The 26,198-nt window shown below is 45.9% G+C and overlaps 1 protein-coding gene across 3 annotated transcripts in view; it reads left to right on the top strand.

Moving 5' to 3' along the window:
• LOC136626727 (platelet glycoprotein V-like) overlaps positions 1–22,794 on the top strand; it is a 64,746-nt gene extending 41,952 nt beyond the window's left edge. Inside the window, exons 2-3 of one of the 3 annotated variants that reach the window (XM_066601736.1) lie at positions 10,637–10,818; positions 22,702–22,794. The gene's annotated coding sequence lies outside the window, so the exon portion shown is untranslated. Of the gene's footprint in view, positions 1–10,636; positions 10,819–21,795; positions 22,078–22,701 lie in introns of all 3 variants that reach the window. The other 2 variants (XM_066601741.1, XM_066601751.1) reach the window with 2 other exon arrangements.
• The last annotated feature ends 3,404 nt before the right edge of the window (positions 22,795–26,198 follow it).

Genomic DNA, 26,198 nt, shown 5'->3' on the forward strand with positions numbered 1-26,198 from the left:
GGAACCCCGCAAGTGTGTGGGAGGAGAAGTCTCCCTCCCTTCTGTTACCTAACACTAAGTCAGCGGTTTTGAAATGGTCTGGACAACACCAAAGATGGGAATCATCGCTGGAGTCCGAGTGCAATGAAGCAACCCATATCCAGGAAAATGGATGCTGGCAACACAACTAATACAACTAATATAATAAATGGTTTCTCCGAATTCAGCACAAAGTACCACTTTTAATTAATACTGCAGTCTCAGAATTATTCAACTCCCTGAAGAGAATCCCTCATAAGAGCACATGTTTGTAAATCAAGTGTTGTCTCGAGCACACCTGATGCAACTAATCAAAGGCTTCATTATTTGCAGCACGTTTGCTTGAGATAAAACTCATCAAATGGCCGGACTGACTAGGGCTTTGTTGACTGTTGTTCATGTGTTTGCTAGGGATTGCGTGAGTATCTGCCATCAGCTACCTTCTTGTGATGACAACAGGCAAGTTTGTGCACTTCTTGAGAGACTGTTGTGAAACAGCATGAAGTTATTGAACTGCATTGTTATTGACAAGCTAGTTGCCTCAAAGAAGTAAAATGTTGTATCTGTCTGTCTGCCTCTGCCTGACATATTTTATGCCATCCACAGAACTTCTTGCTGTATATCGCTCTGACCATGGATTCCCTGGCCTATACGTGCGGAATACCATGGATCATCTGCGGATTCCGCAATTCTAATCCTGCCGTATGCATGGTTGCCGGCCGGGATCAGAGCTATGGGAACCCACATGTAGAATCCAGCTCTGCCGTGTGCAGGCGGCCTTGGCTTCAAGCTGCATGCTGTAAAGTAGTATTATCACAACTGAGATGCTTATCACCTATCCACAACTAAGATCATAAAGAACTGATTGCTGGGGGGACTCCCATGAGGTACTAGAAAAGGCCACCTAAACCTTTAACTTCCAGTGAGGCTACCACCAAACAAATTTCATTTGGGATGACTGCATATAAAGGACTGGTAGAAAAGAAATTCCACCATCAGTTTGTGCAAAGAAATGAAATCCAAGCTTTCAGGAACTGAAGCAATTTGGCTGCATACAAAGGTCCCTTCAGAAAAAGCATCTGACCACACACATATCTCATGGAGATGCAAATGACGCATCAGTATTATCAGTAAAGTTTATAGAGAAGGATTGTTTAGACCTTCTGGCAGAAGGACAACTTAGCAGAAAAGATGTTTCAATGTAGATCCCGTGAGAATCCTTTAAGCATGAACTTTAAAAAATGCTTAAAACGTCTTCAAGTGGACCATTTCTGTAAAATAAACATTGCTGCCCTATGATAGGAATGTTCTTGGACGCTGCAGTATACAGAGCTTCACAGTATAATTTGTAAGTGAAGAGAAAAACTGGTTATGCCATTCACAAAACCTTTTTGTATACTGTTTGGGCAAATGATCAGAGAGGTGGTGGTCATGACTTATTCATACACATGCCTTTTCATTCCATCAGCTTTTACCTCGCAGAGCATACATTCATTTATCCTGTAGAATTGCTTCTTAGTGTAATCTCTGCAGTCAATAAGTTATAGTTCAACTATTTTGTTTGTCCTTTTAATGAGCTACTTTTTCTTTAAATCAATGAGCCGGTTAGTTGTAATCCTCGGTTCTGCTTACTATCATTGGGGACTTGTCAAAACGAGATATTCCTATCTACACTCATTGTAAAAATAATCCATTCCCTACAAGCAGTTGTCAGATTCGAATAAAACTTTCTGTCCGGTTTTACACGGCCGAGAAAATCGCACAAGATTTGTCCAATGCGAGACGAACAAACCTTGCATGAATATGAGCCCCATTCTCTTCAATGGGGTCGTACGCATGAGAAAAAAAAAATTGCAACATGTCCTATCTTTGGGCATGCCTTTGTATTGCCCATTGTTTTCAATAGGGCTGACAAAGCATTGTACCACGTGCAAGATGCACACGAGTGCAGTGTGATGCAAGGTTTCTTAATGGGAAACACTCCACGATTGCTACTTTCCCAAATTTATGCAAGGTGGTTTTAACACAAAACTGCCTCACATCTGTGGGGACATCGCATGTTGGATGTCATCGCATATCGCACTAGCCCATGTGAAATTAGCCTTTATGTGTATATGTAACTTTGATATAAGTAAGTGATTACAATATCATAGCAAAAAGGATAATTTATTGCATAAAACCGACCACTTGAATCGAGGCTCTAATACCCTGTTGTACCGCCTCTAGCTTGGATACAAGATGTAATGTGGGCGGGCATGGAGGCTCTAGAGCCCTGTTGTACCACCTCTAACTTGGATTTAAGATGTTATACAGGAGGGCATGGAGGATCTAGTTCCCTGTTGTACTGCCTCTAGCTTGGATACAAGATATAATATGGGCGGGCATGGAGGGTCTAGTACCCTGTTGTACCGCCTTTAGCTTGGATACAAGATGTTATACGGCAGGCATAGGGGCTCTAGTATCCTGTTATACTGCCTCTATCTTGGATGTAAAATGTGATACGGGCCTGGCATCGAGGCTCTAGTACCCTGTTGGCCTACCACTAGCTTGGATATAAAATGTGATACGGGCAGGCATGGAGGCTCTAGTATCCTGTTGTACTGCCAATAGCTGGGATACAAGATGTGATACGGGGAGCCAGGGAGGCTGTAGTACCCTGTTGTACTGCCTATAGCTTGGATACAAGATGTAAAACAGGCAGGCATGGAGGCTGTAGTACCCTGTTGTACTGTCTATCTTGGATGCAAGATGTGATACGGGCCTGGCCCGGAGGCTCTAGTACCCTGTTGGCCCACCTCTAGCTTAGATACAAGATGTGATACGGATGGGCATCGAGGCTCTAATATCCTGTCAGGCCGTATCTAGCATCAATGCCAGATGTGATACGAGCAGGCATGGAGACATACAGTTTCCATATAGTATCCTGCAACACAGTTGTACACTTTTTCTGTAACTGAGTGTCTAGATCATGCAAACCCGTAGGATTTTGAAGTTCATGTCCCAGATGGTCCGGTGGTGCCCCACGGTGACCAAGACACGAAGCCCACACTGAGGAGCTGGCGGGGTAGAGGTGTCACTTGTCACGGTGGCTCTATCAGACTCCTCCCCAGAAGGACGCATTAAACCTCGTCCAAGGCACTGCTAGGCCTCTTTTAGGCAATGCTGGGACAGCGGTTACCTGTATAAGTGTAGTGAACTTGAAGATGTCATGCATGATGCCACAATTCCTTTCACATCGGCAAATCCTAGTCGGTTAAATAAGAGAGTCCACACACAGTTAGCTTTGAATACCTTAGTCACTTGGAACGGGCAATAACGGGAACTTTACTTCTTGCAGAAATGCAGTTTACTCACATGTGCAGGAAGGACAGTGTTTCAGTAGATGGTCATTTACCCAACGATTGGGCCATAAAAAAGGACTAACCATCAGCTGATAAATTGGAGAATGCTTGTTCATTAGCTGATCATTCAGTTTTAGCAGTGAGTCTGCTGCTCCACCAATCACAAGACAGAGCTGCTGGCTGTCACATTGCAGCGCACCTCCCCAGAGGAAGCCAGCCTGTGGCCAGGAGTGGGGACTGGAGCAGGATCTTGCCTCCTGCAGTGCTGCCCCCCACTAACTACATCTTCAAACCTCTCTTCAGTCTGGCAGGCTTGATGTATGTGATACTGTGAGGCCAGAAGGCTGCAGGACTGGAGCTGACAGAGGTTTATATTTTTATGTGTGTGTGTTTGTGTGTAAAAGTATGCCTGTGTACTCGTATATGTGTATACAGTATAATGGCTTATTTAGTCTTCTAGATTTTAAAATTAGTCAGTAGGACTGCAAAGCTTATATATCAGGTTACCAGCTCAAAATAATGGAGCTCAGTTATGAAGGACATGCAGTGCGCGCTGCAGAATGGGGTATACAACTTGCTTCAATCCTAACACTGACATATAATAGACTGGAATAGAGAGCCTTACACTTTAATTAGATGCTGCTTGTGGGGAGGAACTTACCACCCCCTTGCCAAAATAACTATATTCACTGTTTTCTATCTTGTTGTTTATGTGAAATCCAATATATAAGAATGAAACCCCTCCATAGTCACGTTAAAATTGAAAAAGCCCTCCCGAAAATATACCTTTTTTTTTTTTGTAGATTTTGAATTTGTCTCATGTAAATACATTTGGTATATAACTCAGTCGCCTTAAGTGCACTTTTAACCCCTCAGTGACATAACTAGTTTTAGCTTTAAAGGGGTTTTCCAAGCTAAAAAAGAAAGAAAAAAAGCCACCAAAATATGTCTAAGGCCTCATGTCCACGGGGAAAATCAGATCCGCTGCAGATTCTCCATGGAGAATCTGCAGCGGGTCCCTCCTGCCCCGTGGACATGAGCGCTGAAAAGGAGAATAAATAAGAATTAACTCACCTCCCATCCGCTCCGTTTCTTCTCTTCGCTGCGGCGTCATCTTCTCTCGTCGCGGCCGGATCTTCTTTCTTCGGCTTGGCGGATGTGCATGATGACGTCGGTGACGTGCCCCGCGCATGCGCCGGGCCGAAGCAAAATGATCCGGCCGCGACTGAGAGAAGATGGCGCCGCGCCGAAGAGAAAAAGAGCGTGTGAGTAAAATATGATTTTTGTCTCACGCGGATCCGGACGGCTTCCATAGGCTTCAATAGAAGCCCGCGGGAGCCGTCCCCGCGGGAGACCCGCATGAAAATGGAGCATGGTCCAGATTTTTCCATGCTCCATTTTTAAAAAAATCTCTTTTATTGACCATCCGCGGGTATTTATCTACCCGCGGGTGGTCAATGCATCCCTATGGGGTGCGGATCCGCGGGCAGGAGAAGTGTTAAAATCCGCTGCGGATTTTAATTCTTATTTTGCCCGTGGACATGAGCCCTAAATACTTCAGCACACCTCATGAGCCCACTTAAAAAAAACAGATTTTTATTTTTTTTGCCTATGTTCCTGTGATCACTTGCGAGACCCTTTCTATAGTTTATACTGATTTATGCAGATTAGATCTGTGAAGGCATAAGGCCCTTTTACCTAGAATGATAATTGTTCCAAAAATTGTTTAAACGAGTGAAAATGAACGATCATTAAAAGTAAATGCAGCCAATGATCGAATGACGAACGATAAATAGCAAAGCAGCAATATGAGACGGCTCCGAAATGGGACATAAGCAGTGACATCCCATAAACATTGGTGGCTCTACAGTGCCCTAACCCACGTGAAATGTTCACGGGATGTCACTGCCCTGCATCTGCTGATGACATTGAGAGAGAGAGAGAGAGAGAGAGAGAGAGAGAAAAGCCTGATGACTTGTGGTGCAGTCTTGACAGCAAGTTGACTGGCTGAGAATAGTAGTATTTAAAGTCACGCTTTGTGTCACAAGATAAAGCTAACCTGAGGCATGTCACAGTTAATTTGATAACTTTGTGTATTATGTGTTTAGATAGATTGTGTTCCTCTATAACTTAGCCTTGAATAATTATTCAGCCCATATTTTATTAGCATTACATGCTTGAAAAAGACTCCTTTGGAGTTGAAACGTTGCATGTAAACTATGGAGGAATAAAGAAACGTTTTATTTGCCCCTTCTATGCTGTCACCGCTACCTATTTTCTGCACATTTTATTAGTAATCATTGCAGAAATTCAGGTAATTACAGAGGTTTCCATTTTTCTTACCATTGTAGGCAAAGTCAAAACTGTTCTGTGTGGACTAAGGTCTCTGAGGAGTGGTGACCTTTGTAAGCGAGAACTTGGCCTGTGACTGTGGTAGCTTGCACATGGGGTTTTTTTTTTCTTTCTGCAGGACAAGTGGTATTTTTTAGTGGTACCATTTAAAGCACCATACAATGTGCTGAAAAAGTTGGGGTGGAGTGAAATAAAGAAAAAAAAAGTTGTTATGGCATTTTTTTCTTTCGGGTGGTGATGTTTTATGGCATACATAGTGCAATAAAATGACATGTGATCTTTATTCTGTGGGTCAACACGATTTCAACAATACTAAGTTTATATCATTTGTTTAATGTTTTACTACTTTTAAAAATAAAAAAAAAACTTTTTAAACAAAGATTGCTTTCCATCGCCATTTTCTAAATAATTTTTACGTTTTTCGTTAATTTGGCTGTTGGAAGCTCTATTTTTGTGGGGTGAGTTGTAGTTTTTATTAGTACTAGTCTGGGTTACATACAGTTTTTGATTGCTTTTTTTTCTGATTGCCACAGGTAAGGTAAAAAGGATTTCTAGTATTCTGTACTTTTTTTTATGATGGTCACCGTGAGGAATAATGCAATATTTTAATACCGTAGTTTAGTGGATTTTTTCATTCATTCATTCATTCGAGCTTTTTGTGGGAAAACTGGAAAAAGGTTTTCTTCAACAATATATATAAAATTATTATTTTTTTATTGTATTAAACCCTTTTCTATATTTCTGTAGACCCTAAGACAACTTGAACTTGCGATCACTTGATTGCTTGCACTGTATAATGCAATATTTTTTTAGTACTGCAGTATATAATCTATTTTAATGTTACCTATGAAGCCCTGACGCAGGCAGGGTTTAATAGACATCCATGGAAGCCTTAACTAGGTTCTGTGCTTCCATACTAACACATTGGCACCCCGTGATTCTGTTCCAGAGGCCAATAGGGAGCAGGAGTGATCCTCCCCTCCAACTACCTTTTAAGACATACAGACAGTTTTGACCCTTAGCATGTAAGTAGTTAACTGACTGGAGTTTGCACTAATCACAACAGTTGCTAACAGCTTTTAAAAACAGCTGATAGCTGCGAGGTATGGAGTGGACTTGGCAACCGCAAGACGTATATTCATGTGATGCAGTCAGGAAGTAATTAACTTATAGTGATAGATCAGAGAGACAGGTACAAGACATATTGATATTAACGATAATTTTATTTTGAGGGGGGGGGGTGAACGTTGGAGTTCTACTTTAGGCCTCCTGCGCAGTAGCCGCTGGAGCTGCGGGGTGACGCGTATCCCCCGATACTTCCGCAGTACTCACTGCGGAAGTGCCACGGGACGGACAGCTTCCATTGACCTCAATGGAAGCCGGCCATGCATAACCCGCACCAAATGCTGTGATTTATTCTCTGCGAGCGGAAAATTACAGTTGCTTTATGCTCGTGGAGATAAAATGGCGTTTTGCCATTGAATACTATGGGCTGTATTTGCTGCGGAATCCAGAGGCAGATGCCGTGGACTCTGCAATGCAAATACGCTAGTGTACAGGAGGCCTTAAGGAACCTTAAAACTGTCTGTAAACCATAGGTTTTTGTTATAATTAAGCCATAATTAACACATCATACACAAAGGCGGACACAGAATGCCAAAGGACCCTTTGCAGAGAACATGCCAGGGTCCCCCCGCCTAATAAAAATTCTGATATATCAACATTTTCCTACCAAGCTTAGTAATAGTGTAAGAAACAGGTAAGCACTGATTTGTTACCCCAGTCCAGACGCATAATGTGTGCAAATATTATCACCATTAATTTTACCTCTGCACAGTTACTGATCAAAACTCACTATAACAAGGCCAACATTACCAATAATAAGACAATATAAGAGCCAAATAATACCATTAGACTATGGTCACATACAGTTAGGGCCAGAAATATTTGGACAGTGACACAAGTTTTGTTATTTTAGCTGTTTACAAAAACATGTTCAGAAATACAATTATATATATAATATGGGCTGAAAGTGCACACTCCCAGCTGCAATATGAGAGTTTCCACATCCAAATTGGAGAAAGGGTTTAGGAATCATAGCTCTGTAATGCATAGCCTCCTCTTTTTCAAGGGACCAAAAGTAATTGGACAATGGACTCTAAGGGCTGCAATTAACTCAGAAGGCGTCTCCCTCGTTAACCTGTAATCAATTAAGTAGTTAAAAGGTCTGGGGTTGATTCCAGGTGTGTGGTTTTGGATTTGGAAGCTGTTGCTGTGAACAGACAACATGCGGTCAAAGGAACTCTCAATTGAGGTGAAGCAGAACATCCTGAGGCTGAAAAAAAAAATCCATCAGAGAGATAGCAGACATGCTTGGAGTAGCAAAATCAACAGTCGGGTACATTCTGAGAAAAAAGGAATTCACTGGTGAGCTTGGGAACTCAAAAAGGCCTGGGCGTCCACGGAAGACAACGGTGGTGGATGATCGCCGCATACTTTCTTTGGTGAAGAAGAACCTGTTCACAACATCAACTGAAGTCCAGAACACTCTCAGGGAAGTAGGTGTATCTGTCTCTAAGTCAACAGTAAAGAGAAGACTCCATGAAAGTAAATACAAAGGGTTCACATCTAGATGCAAACCATTCATCAATTCCAAAAATAGACAGGCCAGAGTTAAATTTGCCGAAAAACACCTCAAGAAGCCAGCCCAGTTCTGGAAAAGTATTCTATGGACAGATGAGACAAAGATCAACCTGTACCAGAATGATGGGAAGAAAAAAGTTTGAAGAAGAAAGGGAACGGCACATGATCCAAGGCACACCACATCCTCTGTAAAACATGGTGGAGGCAACGTGATGGCATGGGCATGCATGGCTTTCAATGGCACTGGGTCACTTGTGTTTATTGATGACATAACAGCAGACAAGAGTAGCCGGATGAATTCTGAAGTGTACCGGGATATACTTTCAGCCCAGATTCAGCCAAATGCTGCAAAGTTGATCGGACGGCGCTTCACAGTACAGATGGACAATGACCCCAAGCATACAGCCAAAGCTACCCAGGAGTTCATGAGTGCAAAAAAGTGGAACATTCTGCAATGGCCAAGTCAATCACCAGATCTTAACCCAATTGAGCATGCATTTCACTTGCTCAAATCCAGACTTCAGACGGAAAGACCCACAAACAAGCAAGACCTGAAGGCTGCGGCTGTAAAGGCCTGGCAAAGCATTAAGAAGGAGGAAACCCAACATTTGGTGATGTCCATGGGTTCCAGACTTAAGGCAGTGATTGCCTCCAAAGGATTCGCAACAAAATATTGAAAAAAAAATATTTTGTTTGGGTTATGTTTATTTGTCCAATTACTTTTGAGCTCCTAAAATGTGGAGTGTTTGTAAAGAAATGTGTACAATTCCTACATTTTCTATCAGATATTTTTGTTCAACCCTTTAAATTAAACGTTACAATCTGCACTTGAATTCTGTTGTAGCGGCTTCATTTCAAATCCAATGCGGTGGCATGCAGAGCCCAACTCGCGAAAATTGTGTTACTGTCCAAATATTTCTGGCCCTAACTGTATTACCACCACATTGACTAACACTACTATACTGTTACTGAATAACCACTGCAAAGATCAATATTACCAATGATAACACTATATGTGTGTTATGCCCCCGTCCAGACCTAGACTACATATTACCACCATACTGCTACTGAAAAAAACACTATACAAAGGCCAATACTACCCCCATATAGTGTCCATATAGAAATAGATACCAGCTCTACACAAGTGCTCTGCAGACTGTCAGGGTAATAAAATTCTAAGTACAGCACCAATCAGGCCCACCCCACTTGCCCCGCTGCCGGCGGTAAAGAAAAAAAACACCACACGGAGGTCTGGTATCATTCCTCACACGGGACATGGCTCTCTGCCGTGCTTTATTACAGATTACATGAGATCTTATACCCTTTGTCCCATCACCAGCAAGGGGTGATGGGCTCATAACCATATATGGGAAGTCCGGATTTCCGGCCTGAGACAGTGAAAACAGTTGTTATCTTGATATGGCGCCTCTGGCTTATGTACAGAAAATCACGTATTCAATTAACTCCAGTGCAAAGAATCACCCACTCAATTCTAAGAAAACGGCCAAGCATGCATTCTCCATATATGGGAAGTCCGGATTTCCGGCCTAAGACAGTGAAAATTATGTACATAGTGGAACATCTTGATATCTTGCTTCTGGGAAAACAGCCAAGTACACGCGTCCTTCGTCCGATTCTTCATTGCTGTACATTTTAAGATACATTTTGTTCAAGACACATTTTGTCTTCGCCTTGCAAGGCCTCTTGGCATATCTGATGTAAGGCGACATATAAGTTTTTTTCTCATTTGGAATTGAATAGAACTTGCATATAGGTATAAAGCATAAAAAACATTTGGCAATATATACATATACCCTCACAAGACTATATAAGACATTGCAATACAGTTATCTCCAGTGATCACAGGTGATGTCTCCTCCAACTGGAGTCTCTCACTTCTTATCCATCTGGCCCACTCCACTGTGATAACTTCTCCCAGCCACGATGTGTGTGTGCAACAGACATATTTTGTCCCTCACTTTTCTGGCACCACAGCAGCCTTTTACAAACTTAAACAAACTCCTCATCCTGCTGCTACAGCCAATTCTGTGCCTGTTGCTGCCCTATCTGCCCCCCTACTGTAGGTGTCATGTGGCATTGTGCCCCCAAATTCTATACTTCAGAAATAATGGTGGCATAACAATAATTACCCTCCCATCTCTCAAATATTGCCACATTGGCAGCACCCCAGAAAACACTACTGGATAGTGCCCATAAAAATAATAACACCAAACAGATAGTGACCTATACAGAAATTAATAGTGCCATTTTTTTTGTATCAGAACAGGAAACCTATGGCTCACTGCTCTACCTGTTTCTCACCTGGATTGTCATCAGTTGGCAGCAGCAGACTGCTGAGCGGGCTATTGGCAATCTGACAATCTACCTCACCCTCTGGGCCCCTGTGCAGCTAAACCGACTGCAGAGGCGGTATGTCTGCCCCTGGTCATACAGGAGGAGTTGTGTAAGTAGCAAAGAAAAATGTATCATTTTGAGAACAGACAGTACATCTGGTTCCTGTCTGATTCACTAGTCATTTCATGGTTAATACGTCAGGGCCTGTTACATTTCTTACTATTTGTATTGCTCAGTGCATGTACTATTATGCAAAATCTGTTAGATATTCCTAGTAAGTCTGCGAAACTCCTGACCACCTGGCATGTTCTGTTTATTCATGTGCAATAAGCAGCTTCTGTATTCAAAGCTCAGTTACTCTATATCTTCAGCATTGTTGATATTAGGAATGCACATGGTGGATCTGAATACTGTGATTTCAACACAATGTAACATCCTGGAGTCTCTGTGGTCTAATGGACATCTGAGCACCAAATCTCAGTGCATTTATAGAAACTTACAAACCAATAGGAAATAACATTCTTTGCTATATTAAAGTTTTCTAAGTTATAATATTAGGGCTCTTGAACAAAACTAATAAGTTGTATGCCATTTAAAGTCCATAGAAGAAATATCCTCAACTATACTCTAACTTCTCTACCTAATTAATTGGGCACAAGAATGGGCTGGGTCTGGAAGAGGTAGCTCCGTTGACTCCTTATTGCTAGGAATAAACTGAAGGATAATGAATTTGAATTCCCTATCCCTAAAGTATTTTTTAACATGGGCTAATTATTTTGCCCAAGCGTTTCTACAATCTCTCCTTCACCCAACAATCATTGGTGGTTCTCCCTTGCTGGTATTATATGTGAATTTTTCCCATTCCACCTTGAATTGGTGATGGGGAGGTGTGGCCCCAAACACAATGCCCAGGAATAGGGAATAATTAATTCAAGGCTTCAGCAAACAAGACTCTATGGCCCAGGTGAGAACACAGAAGCATGGGTACAATGCATTCTGTCATTCTCATGGGTGGAGACATGAGGTATCAGTGAGTGTCTAGCACTAAAATTTGGTTCAGTGTGTGTTGTTTGGAGGGCTATCTGGCATCAAGTCAAGAGGAACATACAACATACACCCTGGCTTATGCAAAACCCCTCAAAGAAGAGAGAGAACCCTGGTATGATTCCCTGAGAGTGCCATTGTGTAGCTGACTACATCCTGTAGTAGATATAGTCAGTCATGTAGAAGAGATTGAAACAGAACCAGAAGAGAGAGTCTTCCCGCATGTGTACCCAGACATAAAAGCTAGAGATGAGCGAACGTACTCGTCCGAGCTTGATGCTCGTTCGAGTATTAGCGTGTTCGAGATGCTCGTTACTAGAGGTGAGCACCACGCGATGTTCGAGTTACTTTCACTTTCATCTCTGAGACGTTAGCGCGCTTTTCTGGCCAATACAAAGACAGGGAAGGCATTACAACTTCCTCCTGTGATGTTCCAGCCCTATACCACCCCCCTGCAGTGAGTGGCTGGCGAGATCAGGTGTCACCCGAGTATATAAATCGGCCCCTCCCGCCGCTCGCCACAGATGCATTCTGAAATAGCTCAGGGAAAGTGCTGCTGATGCTGGAGCTGCTATAGGGAGAGTGTTAGGAGTGATTTTAGGCTTCAAGAAGCCCAACGGTCCTTCTTAGGGCCACATCTGACCGTGTGCAGTACTGTTGAGGCTGCTTTTTGCAGTGTTGCACATTTTTTTTTTTGTATATCGGCCGTGCAGAGCATTGTGTCCTCAGTCTGCAGTAATTTTACATAGTATAGGGCCAGTAGTGCTGAGGCAGGGACAGTGAAAAAGGTGAAAGACATATACTGTCTATATAGGCAGTGGGCGTTTCCCAAAAAATTTGGGACAAAAAAATATATTTGGGCTGCCTGTGACCGTCCTGACTGTACTGCGTCTCTGCTGGGGGTAGTAGTCCTAATTAATACGCAGCCAGCTAAGTGTTACAGCAGGCTTGCGCAAAATTCTTTCCTGGCTCTGCGTTGCCCGTTACATCATTGCTGTCATCCTGTCCAGAAGGAAACAGTCTGCAGTAATTTTACATAGTATAGGGCCAGTAGTGCTGAGGCAGGGACAGTGAAAAAGGTGAAAGACATATACTATCTATATAGGCAGTGGGCTTTTCCAAAAAAATTTGGGACAAAAAAATATATTTGGGCTGCCTGTGACCGTCCTGAGTGTACTGCGTCTCTGCTGGGGGTAGTAGTCCTAATTAATACGCAGCCAGCTAAGTGTTACAGCAGGCTTGCGGAAAATTCTTTCCTGGCTCTGCGTTGCCCGTTACATCATTGCTGTCATCCTGTCCAGAAGGAAACAGTCTGCAGTAATTTTACATAGTATAGGGCCAGTAGTGCTGAGGCAAGGACAGTGAAAAACGGGAAAGACATATACTGTCTATATAGGCAGTGGGCTTTTCCAAAAAAATTGGGACAAAAAAATATATTTGGGCTGCCTGTGACCGTCCTGAGTGTACTGCGTCTCTGCTGGGGGTAGTAGTCCTAATTAATACGCAGCCAGCTAAGTGTTACAGCAGGCTTGCGCAAAATTCTTTCCTGGCTCTGCGTTGCCCGTTACATCATTGCTGTCATCCTGTCCAGAGGGAAACAGTCTGCAGTAATTTTACATAGTATAGGGCCAGTAGTGCTGAGGCAGGGACAGTGAAAAAAAGTGAAAGACATATACTGTCTATATAGGCAGTGGGCTTTTCCAAAAAAATTTGGGACAAAAAAATATATTTGGGCTGCCTGTGACCGTCCTGAGTGTACTGCGTCTCTGCTGGGGGTAGTAGTCCTAATTAATACGCAGCCAGCTAAGTGTTACAGCAGGCTTGCGCAAAATTCTTTCCTGGCTCTGCGTTGCCCGTTACATCATTGCTGTCATCCTGTCCAGAGGGAAACAGTCTGCAGTAATTTTACATAGTATAGGGCCAGTAGTGCTGAGGCAGGGACAGTGAAAAGGGTGAAAGACATATACTGTCTATATAGGCAGTGGGCTTTTCCAAAAAAATTTGGGACAAAAAAATATATTTGGGCTGCCTGTGACCGTCCTGGATGTACTGCGTCTCTGCTGGGGTAGTAGTCCTAATTAATACACAGCCAGCTAATTGTTACAGCGGGCTTGCGCAAAATTCTTTCCTGGCTCTGCTGTGCGTTCCGTAAGCGAAGTCAGCCTCCAACCACAGGCCAATAAGCGGCACATTTAATTACAGCGTTCTGTTTCTGCACTACTGGTAATACACCATGCTGAGGGGTAGGGGTAGGCCTAGAGGACGTGGACGCGGGTGAGGATGCGGAGGCCCAAGTCAGGGTGTGGGCACAGGCCGAGCTCCTGATCCAGGTGTATCGCAGCCGACTGCTGGGGGATTAGGAGAAAGGCACGTTTCTGGCGTCCTTACATTCATCTCACAATTAATGGGTCCACGCGGTAGACCTTTATTAGAAAATGAGCAGCGTGAGCAGGTCCTGTCGTGGATGGCAGAAAGTGCATCCAGCAATCTATCAACCACCCAGAGTTCTACAACTCTAAATCCTCTGGCTGCTGCTCCTCGTTCCTCCCAGCCTCCTCACTCCATTACAATGACACATCCCAGGAACTGTTCCCGGGCCCCTGCCCAGAATGGGCAGCAATGGTTCCTCTCCTACCGGAGGAGTTTGTCGTGACCGATGCCCAACCTTTAGAAAGTTCCCGGGGTCCGGGGTATGAGGCTGGGGACTTCCGGCAATTGTCTCAAGAGCTTTCAGTGGGTAAGGAGGACGATGACGATGAGACACAGTTGTCTATCACTCAGGTAGTAGTAATTGGAGTAAGTCCGAGGGAGGAGCGCACAGAGGATTCGGAGGAAGAGCAGCAGGACGATAAGGTGACTGACCCCACCTGGTTTGCTAAGCCTACTGAGGACAGGTCTTCAGAGGGGGAGGCAAGTGCAGCAGCAGGGCAGGTTGGAAGAGCCAGTGTGGTGGCCAGGGGTAGAGGCAGGGCCAGACCGAATAATCCACCAACTGTTTCCCAAAGCGCCCCCTCGCGCCATGCCACCCTGCAGAGGCCGAGGTGCTCAAAGGTCTGGCAGTTTTTCACTGAGAGTGCAGATGACCGAGGAACAGTGGTGTGCAACCTTTGTCGCGCCAAGATCAGTCGGGGAGCCACCACCACCAGCCTCACCACCACCAGCATGCGCAGACATATGATGGCCAAGCACCCCACAAGGTGGGATGAAGGCCGTTCACCGCCTCCGGTTTGCACCACTGCCTCTCCCCCTGTGCCCCAACCTGCCACTGAGATCCAACCCCCCTCTCAGGACACAGGCACTACCGTCTCCTGGCCTGCACCCACATCCTCACCTCCGCTGTCCTCGGCCCCATCCACCAATGTCTCTCAGCGCAGCGTCCAGCTGTCGCTAGCGCAAGTGTTTGAGCGCAAGCGCAAGTACGCCGCCACGCACCCGCACGCTCAAGCGTTAAACATGCACATAGCATAATTGATCAGCCTGGAGATGCTGCCGTATAGGCTTGCGGAAACGGAGGCTTTCAAAAGCCTGATGGCGGCGGCGGCCCTGCGCTACTCGGTTCCCAGTTGCCACTACTTTTCCCCATGTGCCGTCCCAGCCCTGCACGACCACGTCTCCCGCAACATTGTACGCGCCCTCACCAACGCGGTTACTGCCAAGGTCCACTTAACAACGGACACGTGGACAAGCACAGGCGGGCAGGGCCACTATATCTCCCTGACGGCACATTGGGTGAATTTAGTGGAGGCTGGGACAGAGTCAGAGCCTGGGACCGCTCACGTCCTACCCACCCCCGAATTGTGGGCCCCAGCTCGGTGGTGGTATCTGTGGCGGTGTATGCTTCCTCCACTAAACCACCCTCCTCCTCCTACGCAACCTCTATCTCGCAATCAAGATGTGTCAGCAGCAGCACGTCGCCAGCAGTCGGTGTCGCGCGGCGTGGCAGCACAGCGGTGGACAAGCGTCAGCAGGCCGTGCTGAAACTACTCAGCTTAGGAGAGAAGAGGCACACGGCCCACGAACCGCTGCAGGGTCTGACAGAGCAGACCGACCGCTGACTTGCGCCGCTGAGCCTCCAACCGGGCATGGTCGTATGTGAAAAACGGCCGTAACCTGGTGGCGGCTCTGCAGCTCGGCAGCCTCACGCACGTGCCATGCCTGGCCCACGTCTTTAATTTGGTGGTTCAGCGCTTTCTGAAAAGCTACCCACGCTTGTCAGACCTGCTTGGAAAGGTGCGCTGGCTCTGCACACATTTCCGCAAGTCCCACACGGACGCTGCCACCCTGCGCACCCTGCAACATCGGTTTAATCTGCCAGTGCACCGACCACTGTGCGACGTGCCCACACAGTGGAACTCTACGCTCCACATGTTGGCCAGGCTCTATGAGCAGCGTAGAGCTATAGTGGAATACCAACTCCAACATGGGCGGCGCAGTGGGAGTCAGCCTCCTCAATTCTTTACAGAAGAGTGGGCCTGGTTGGCAGACATCTGCCAGGTCCTTGGAAACTTTGAGGAGTCTACCCAGATGGTGAGCGGCGATGCTGCAATCATTAGTGTCACCATTCCTCTGCTATGCCTCTTGAGAAGTTCCCTGCAAAGCATAAAGGCAGACGCTTTGCGCTCGGAACCAGAGGCGGGGGAAGACAGTATGTCACTGGATAGTCAGAGCAACCTCCTGTCTATATCTCAGCGCGTTGAGGAGGAGGAGGTGGAGGAGCATGAGGAGGAGGGGGAAGAGACAGCTTGGCCCACTGCTGAGGGTACCCATGCTGCTTGCCTGTCATCCTTTCAGCGTGTATGGCCTGAGGAGGAGGAGGAGGAGGATCCTGAAAGTGATCTTCCTAGTGAGGACAGCCATGTGTTGCGTACAGGTACCCTGGCACACATGGCTGACTTCATGTTAGGATGCCTTTCTCGTGGCCCTCGCGTTACACGCATTCTGGCCACTACGGATTACTGGGTGTACACACTGCTCGACCCACAGTATAAGGAGAACCTTTCCACTCTCATACCTGAAGAGGAAAGGGGTTCGAGAGTGATGCTATACCACAGGACCCTGGTGGACAACCTGATGGTAAAATTCCCATCCGACAGCGCTAGTGGCAGAAGGCGCAGTTCCGAGGGCCAGGTAGCAGGGGAGGCGCGGAGATCAGGCAGCATGTACAGCACAGGAAGGGGAACACTCTCTAAGGCCTTTGACAGCTTTCTGGCTCCCCAGCAAGACTGTGTCACCGCTCCCCAGTCAAGGCTGAGTCGGCGGGAGCACTGTAAAAGGATGGTGAGGGAGTACGTAGCGGATCGCACGACCGTCCTCCGTGACGCCTCTGCCCCCTACAACTACTGGCTGTCGAAGCTGGACACGTGGCCTGAACTCGCGCTCTATGCCCTGGAGGTGCTTGCTTCTCCTGCGGCTAGCGTCTTGTCAGAGAGGGTGTTTAGTGCGGCTGGGGGAATCATCACGGATAAGCGTACCCGCTTGTCAACCGACAGTGCCGACAGGCTTACACTCATAAAGATGAATAAAGCCTGGATTTCCCCAGACTTTTCTTCTCCACCAGCGGACAGCAGCGATACCTAAACAATACGTAGGCTGCACCCGCGGATGGAAGCATCGTTCTCTATTACCATCAAAAACGGGGACCTATTAGCTTCATCAATCTGTGTATTATATTCATCCTCCTCCTCCTGCTCCTCCTCCTGAAACCTCACGTAATCACGCCGAACGGGCAATTTTTCTTAGGCCCACAAGGCTCAGTCATATAATTTTTGTAAACAATTTTTATACGTTTCAATGCTCAGTAAAGCGTTGAAACTTGCACCTGAACCAATTTTTATTTTAACTGGGCTGCCTCCAGGCCTAGTTACAAATTAAGCCACATTAACCAAAGCGATTAATGGGTTTCACCTGCCATCTAGGTTGGGCATGGGCAATTTTTCTGAGGTACATTAGTACTGTTGGTACACCAATTTTTTGGGGCCCTCGCCTACAGTGTAATCCAATTAATTTTTTGCCCACCTGCATTAAAGCTGACGTTACATCAGCTGTGCTGGGCACTGCAATGGGATATATTTATGTACCGCCGGTGGGTTCCAGGGAGCCACCCAAGCTGTGGGTCCACAGGGAGTTGTAACTGCATGTGTCTACTACTAAAGAACCCCAGTCTGACTGGGGCATGCAGTGTGGGCCGAAGCCCACCTGCATTTAACAGACATTACCTCAGCTGTGATGGGCAATGCAATGGGATATATTTATGTACAGCCGGTGGGTTCCAGGGAGCCACCCATGCTGTGGGTCCACAGGGAGTTGTAACTGCATGTGTCCACTTCTAAAGAACCCCAGTCTGACTGGGGCATGCAGTGTGGGCCGAAGCCCACCTGCATTTAACATGACATTACCTCAGCTGTGATGGGCAATGCAATGGGATATATTTATGTACCGCCGGTGGCTTCCTGGCACCCACCCATGCTGTGGGTCCACACGGAGTTGTAACTGCATGTGTCCACTTCTAAAGAACCCCAGTCTGACTGGGGCATGCAGTGTGGGCCGAAGCCCACCTGCATTTAACATGACATTACTTCAGCTGTGCTGGGCACTGCAATGAGATATATTTATGTTCCGTGGGTGGGTTCCAGGGAGCCACCCATGCTGTGGGTCCACACGGAGTTGTAACTGCATGTGTCCACTTCTAAAGAACCCCAGTCTGACTGGGGCATGCAGTGTGGGCCGAAGCCCACCTGCATTTAACATGACATTACATCAGCTGTGATGAGCAATGCAATGGGATATATTTATGTACCGCCGGTGGGTTCCAGGCACCCACCCATGCTGTCGGTCCACACGGAGTTGTAACTGCATGTGTCCACTTGTAAAGAACCCCAGTCTGACTGGGGCATGCAGTGTGGGCCGAAGCCCACCTGCATTTAACATGACATTACCTCAGCTGTGATGGGCAATGCAATGGGATATATTTATGTACCGCCGGTGGCTTCCTGGCACCCACCCATGCTGTCGGTCCACACGGAGTTGTAACTGCATGTGTCCACTTGTAAAGAACCCCAGTCTGACTGGGGCATGCAGTGTGGGCCGAAGCCCACCTGCATTTAACATGACATTACATCAGCTGTGCTGGGCACTGCAATGGGATATATTTATGTTCCGTGGGTGGGTTCCAGGGAGCCACCCATGCTGTGGGTCCACACGGAGTTGTAACTGCATGTGTCCACTTCTAAAGAACCCCAGTCTGACTGGGGCATGCAGTGTGGGCCGAAGGCCACCTGCATTTAACATGACATTACCTCAGCTGTGATGAGCAATGCAATGGGATATATTTATGTACCACCGGTGGGTTCCAGGCACCCACCCATGCTGTCGGTCCACACTGAGTTGTAACTGCATGTGTCCACTTGTAAAGAACCCCAGTCTGACTGGGGCATGCAGTGTGGGCTGAAGCCCACCTGCATTAAACCTGACGTTACCTCAGCTGTGATGGGCAATGCAATGGGATATATTTATGTACAGCCGGTGGGTTCCAGGCACCCACCCATGCTGTCGGTCCACACTGAGTTGTAACTGCATGTGTCCACTTGTAAAGAACCCCAGTCTGACTGGGGCATGCAGTGTGGGCCGAAGCCCACCTGCATTTAATCTGACGTTAGCTCTGCTGTCCAGGGCACTGCAATGGGATACATTTATGTACAGCCGGTGGGTTCCAGGGAGCCACCCATGCTGTGGGTGCACACGGAATTCCCATTGCGGAGTTGTACCTGCCTGTGACTATTTATAAAAAACCGCGGTCTGACTGGGGCATGCAGACACCTTGACAGAATGAATAGTGTGTGGCACATAGGTTCCCCATTGCTATGCCCACGTGTACAGCTCTAGATGGAGGTGGCACAGGATTGGATTTCTCATTGCTTCTGTACAGCATTGTGGGCTATCGCCCCGCCCCTTTTAAAGAGGGTCGCTGCCCAGCCGTGCCAACCCTCTGCAGTGTGTGTCTGCGGTCCCTCTGGCAGACGCACTTATAAATAGACATGAGGGTGGTGTGGCATGAGGGCAGCTGAAGGCTGCGCAGGGACACTTTGGTGTGCGCTGTGGACACTGCGTCGTGCGGGGGGTGGGGGGGTGGGTTGGGCAGCATGTAACCCAGGAGAAGTAGCAGTGGAGTGTCATGCAGGCAGTGATTGTGCTTTGTTGGAGGTAGTGTGGTGCTTAGCTAAGGTATGCATTGCTAATGAGGGCTTTTCAGAAGTAAAAGTTGTTGGGAGGGGGGGGGGGGGCACTCTTGCCGCTATTGTGGCTTAATAGGGGGACCTGGGAACTTGAGATGCAGCCCAACATGTAGCCCCTCGCCTGCCCTATCCGTTTCTGTGTCGTTCCCATCACTTTCTTGAATTGCCCAGATTTTCACAAATGGAAACCTTAGCGAGCACCGGCGATATACAAAAATGCTCGGGTCGCCCATTGACTTCAATGGGGTTCGTTATTCGAAACGAACCCTCGAGCGAAAATTTCGTCCCGAGTAACGAGCACCCGAGCATTTTGGTGCTCGCTCATCTCTAATAACAGCCAATAGCATGCATTAGGTTGATTTTTTGAAAGACCGTTTTTGTTGAGCAAGCATTAAATATTGTAGGTCCCTGTGGGACGATCTTAAGACCATCAGTAATGTTGATTTGTTGAGCCCTGGTGTATCTGCCAGTGGCTACGTGTTCTGTTGGACTTTAGATCTGCATACTCCTGATTAAACTATGTATGTTTGGAAAGCTCTTCTTCATCCAAATAGTTCCTTGAAAGTTTGCTGATTGCAAAGAGAACCCACTGCAGGGACCCTTTCTAATCAGCTGTTACTGGGAGGCCAGCCAGCAAGCGATTAGTTCTCTTTCAGATACACTGTAGGAGAAAATAAGCATTACACAGTACCCATTGTAATCAATAGACTGTCCATGTAATGCAAGGATAAAAGGAGAGCCTCCTAAAGTACTGGAAAATATATGGCCAAACATGAATGCTGCCATTCCATAATACTCTATGGAATGTACATAAACATCCAAGTGCTCTTACTTTGTTCTTACTACAAAGTTATATGGGGTGGCAGTGTGTGCACATGGGGGATACCATCAGTCCACCCTTGCCAATCCAACATTTAACACTGATGCCTTGAGTAGGTGAGAAGTGTTTCTGGCTGGAATAGCCCTTCAGTGATAAGAGCCCTGCCTTCTTGTGTTTCATTGTCTGAACATTTAGTCTAATGATTGTTTTCTTTGTCTGTAATTTTGTATGCGCTTTTGTAATCTCTGACTATACTTTGTATTCCCTGTGCAGAGAATGTTGGCACTATATCAATAAAGAATAATTATAAATGAAAGATACTGAATGTGAAAAGTTCAGGAAGGTGACAGAATCCAAGATGACTAATCCAAGGCTCTGACGCTCATGCACCTGGTTCCCTGAATTCCCATTTTTGAAGAGTCAGTGATATAACCCAGACAAGGGTGTTGTACTGTATAAATGGGCCTCTTTATGTGTACTTATGACTCTGACTCCTTCCTTACTCACAAACTGAAAGTCAAGGTTGTCCACCAAAAGTTCCAAGTATCTGGATAGTAAAACAATTCATGTAATTCCATTATATTTTTTACTTTATACTATCCTCTTCTTATATTAAAGCAACTCTCCAGTCATCCCAGGAGTAGAGGGGATGGGGGGTGGAGGGGAATAATATTACCCGGCACTCTTTTTTGCCCGTTGTCCCCTCGATCTGCTGGTTTCTATGGTCCCTCTTCCATTTTCCAAGATGACCACTGAACTTCTTAGACTACCCAATACACACAGAGCACTGGTAGGGCATCAATAGTTTAAAGCGGTTGTCTCGCGAAAGCAAGTGGGGTTATACACTTCTGTATGGCCATATTAATGCACTTTGTAATATACATCGTGCATTAAATATGAGCCATACAGAAGTTATTCACTTACCTGCTCCGTTGCTAGCGTCCACGTCTCCATGGCTCCGTCTAATTTCGCTGTCTGCTTGCTTTTTTAGACGCGCTTACGCAGAAGGGTCTTCTTCTTCTGGTTCGTCCGGGCACGAGCGGCGTTCTGGCCCCGCCCCCTTCTACGCGTCATCGCGTAGCTCTGCCCCGTCACGTGTGCCGATTCCAGCCAATCAGGAGGCTGGAATCGGCAATGGAACGCACAGAGCCCATGGTGCACCATGGGAGAAGACCCGCGGTGCACCATGGGAGAAAACCGCAGTGCATCCTTGGGAAAAGAACCGGCGGCCATCTTTGGAAGAAGTTTTATAAGTTGCTGAAACACCAGAACTGTGAGTAGAAACCTGCTTTAAAAGCCGTTTACACTGCTGCATAGTAATGTATGCTTAAGAAGGGGGACTGGGCAATAAAAAAAAAATCACTGTGGCCTTGAGACAACCCCTTTAAGACACTACATACTATTCTGATTGGTCAGTATTACTCACATGAGCAGTTCTGACCCATCAGAGCAGTGTAAAATACCCGGGAAGTGCCTAAATCTACTGATGTACGGTTTGCGCTATACATATATGGGTACCACAGAGTGGCCAAATTATTTAGAGGTATAATATCATACATGGAGCTGAATCTACGCCTGTTGTTTTATAAAAGCTGTGCTACAGATATGCTGTCTCAGATATAGTGTTTTTTCTCCCAGGATGGGGGAGGGGGGCATATTTCTTGGTCCCATTGTCAATCCTTAATTTTAGCAATTGATTTGTACTTACAACAAAGTTTGTGGTTGATCACTGCGACTTGGAACATTGTACAGTATAAATTCTCTTGCTTCCATCCCCCATCCTGCTTCAGGATCTGGATTTAGTTAATACATATATATTCCAGTTTTGCAGAGCAGGCACTTTTTCTTGCTATTTATACGACTTGTAATAATCCAGATGTGTTCTTATTTCTTCCAGATTACATCCCAGTGAGACATTAGTTTTTCATCTGCTCGATTTAAAGTGAAACTCCTGTTTCGTTTACCAAAGATCACGAAGAATCGTAAAGAATTGCTGTAATGTAAAACCATATTAAAATTGTACTTAAATATATATTGTAGTGTATTCACTACAAGTCACCTCCCATGCACTGATTGATGCAATGGGCAGTATAAATCATCATCTATAAATCATACAGTAACATTTGATACATTCATGTCATGTCATTAACCACAAGATTTTCATACACACACCTCCTTTTGGTCCCTCTTTCTTATGCACCTCCAAAGAGGAGTAGATAGCAAGAAGGCATGGCCTGGGTATAACAGAGTCGTCCCTGCTGCAGCCTAAACCCCTCACCCTCCACCTAACTAATAAACCACAGACACATCTTATTTGGATTAATTGGCCACAGCAGCCATTTTATTACAACATAACATTTACATAAATACAACATTTCAAAAACCCCCCAAAAAGGAGGGAGGTCCTTGGAGCCGCAACTAATTCTGTCGTCTCACCAACTAGGGAAGTATTTGTAATGCAAGCCAACTGACTCGAGAATCACAAACTTCGCCAACTTGCCTCTAATCGCCCAACTCCCGACTCAGAGACCCGCTATCCATACCCAGGCTAGGCACTCCAACCATCTTTGCAGGGGCTCCGCTCTGTCAAAGCCAAAAGGCCACAGACCCACCTAATAATCAATAAAGGGGGGGAAGGTAGCTCTCGAGCCCCTGACTTCCCCACCCCACTTTTCTGCTGACTCCAAGGACCCTCCGCCCCCAACCGCTGTCATGAGGATGTTGCACTAGCTCCCTCATACCCACCAAATAGGGTGGGTGGGTGGGACTTCCTCGCTGTCCTGCTACACATGATTCTTTCAATTCTTTCAACTACTGCTCTGCTCCTGGAATGTGGCTCCACCTTCTTTCCCCACACTTTCTTTTCCCCCTTTACCATCCCCCGCTCTTCCTGTTTCTCCTCCTCTAAGTTAACCCCTTCCTCTCCATTAACTTTGTCATGCCTACATTCTACTACAGCCTTCTGGCAGAAATCGCTAATCGGCGATTGTTTTAGCGATCATCGGCGCGTCTAAATGTGCGCCCATCGCGCACTTTTTGAGCACTGCTAGCTGATGGTTAAATTCAGTCTTACCTAAAAATTGTTGTTCACTCTTATCAACAGTTCTCCACGGGGAGTGCTGATAGCATTGTTTCCCTGTGGAAAACAAAGGATCTGAGAGCAGATAATAGCCCTCGGGCTTTTAACTGCTTTCAGCTAAAGGCTTCATTTGCACACTTAATTGCTACTAAGTAGCTGAGTAGCTACTTAATAGTTTATGCAAAATGATCGCTCAAAGCTATCACTTAAACTGTAGTTTGAGCGATCTTTGAGCGATCATCTGCTGTTGTAAATGGGCCTTAAGCCTCTAAGGTTAGTTTGGCGAATGGAGACATTTAATCACTAGATATCCAAGCAAATGTAGATCACTGGGTCTGCAGGATCACAAAGAGTGACAATCTCACTAAACCACAAGGCATATAAAAAGGTTTTTCCACTGGTACTCCGACCAGCAAATTGTAGAAAACTCAAATGCAATCTTTGAATCTATAAAGGGTCTGTACCTCACATTCAGCCAGGGCAAGTGGGGTCAAAGGATCGACATATGTGTATTTCTTTTCGCAGCTCTAATGGTGGTCATATTTTCTCAATATATTTTATTTAGCTAAAAACAGGTTTAGAGTGCTCACAGAGCAGCTAGCAGGGTGCAGGGAGGCTGCAGGAGATTTCATTCCTCGCGCTCCCCCGCCCCTCTCCATTGACTTAATGTAGTGGCCGTTCAATACTGAACGGCTGCTATTTACACTGAACGATCATCGCTCAGCTCATCGTCCATCGTTTATGCAGCATAAACGATGGACGATGAGCTGATCGCTCATTGTTCAGTGTAAATAGCAGCCGTTCAGTACTGAACAGCCGCTATGTTAAGTCAATGGAGTGGGGCAGGGGAGCGTGAGGAGAGAAATCTCCTGCAGCCGCCCTGCTGTGAGCCAATGATACTAGCTCCCGTGCAGCAGTACGGGAGTGAGTATGTGCTGGGACGAGTATCGGGCATCGTTTGCCCGACATTTGTCCCATCAAAATGGGCCTTAACATACAAGAGTGCTCACACCTCATTATTATCTAATCCACTGAACCACCAAAGATATGGAGAGAACTAATTTAATTGTACGGAAGAAGAAATTAAAGCTGTAAGCACACTTCTGGATTTGAGAATTAAGCATTGAATGTTTTAGACTACGTTCACATGTAGCATAAATGCTGCAGATTTTGAACATGGAATTTACGCGTGGAAAATCCCCAGCTTTTAGAGTACCAGCCATTTGGATGAGACTTTGAAAAATCTCATGTACTTGGTGGCAAAAAGATTTGCAGGATATCCGTAACACAAATGACAGTTTATGCTGTTGTCACCTTTTAAAATGAGGGGGTGAAACCTGCAATAAAACCTGCCTGTTACATGCACTACTGGTGCATGTAGCCTTATAAAGATGAACAGAGAACTTAAGAAGTGTTTTTACTCAAACACTGACAAGTAAGATCTTTTGGTAATTTTCCCATCATGGACGTATTGCTAGCTTTTTCTTTTTTTTTACTGAACCATAAGAGTACTGGACTGTATTTTCACAATTTCTTAAAAGGATCATGCAATATTTTGCAAACTACTTTTAAAAGAGTCCTCTTTGCACACTGGGTCATAATCTATAAACACTGTGTCAGGGTGTGCTGCTGGCATCTGTAGTACTAAGGTTCCTAGCAGCACAGCTCCATAGATGAGGACTAATTGAGCTGGCTGGGTGTGGTATTCTCCAGCAGCCAATCCCCTCTAGCCTGCAGCACATATAAACCCAGCTCCTGTCAGTAATTGATGCTGGTCTTTGTACTGATTAGATGTATCTGTTTTGTTCCCACTCAGATCTGTGTTTGCATGTAGGTCTGTTGTGTCTCTCTACTTCCCAAAGATGGTTTGGACACCTGTAGTCCTTGTCTGTATCATTTGCAGACCCACTCTTTCCTTCACCTGACAGGTGCGGCCTCCAAACGTCTTATGTCTCGTCGGTGTGTCAGATGGTGGATCCCTGACACAGTTCCCGATGTCAGCTCAATTAATATCACCCCACCATAACCACTACATAGTGACTGATATAGTTTAAAAAACCCAAATGTCATTCTCATCTAGTGCCCGAACAGTGCAGCGTCGTCTTGTTTCACAGTCGAGCACAGTCCCAGCGCAGGCATCGCGTTGCCGTTACATCATTGCACTGCCTGCGCCAGGACTGTGACAGAGCATGAAGTAAGGGAGATGCCTTGCTGATTAGGCCCTAGGTAAATATTTTTTTTTTAGGCATATCCTGTGTGATTCTGCCAACAGACAATGGAAGAGCAGGGAGCCTTTTACTTCCTGCCTTACCATT

Source organism: Eleutherodactylus coqui, chromosome 1 (genome assembly GCF_035609145.1).
Source record: "Eleutherodactylus coqui strain aEleCoq1 chromosome 1, aEleCoq1.hap1, whole genome shotgun sequence".
NCBI classification, from domain to species: domain Eukaryota; kingdom Metazoa; phylum Chordata; class Amphibia; order Anura; family Eleutherodactylidae; genus Eleutherodactylus; species Eleutherodactylus coqui.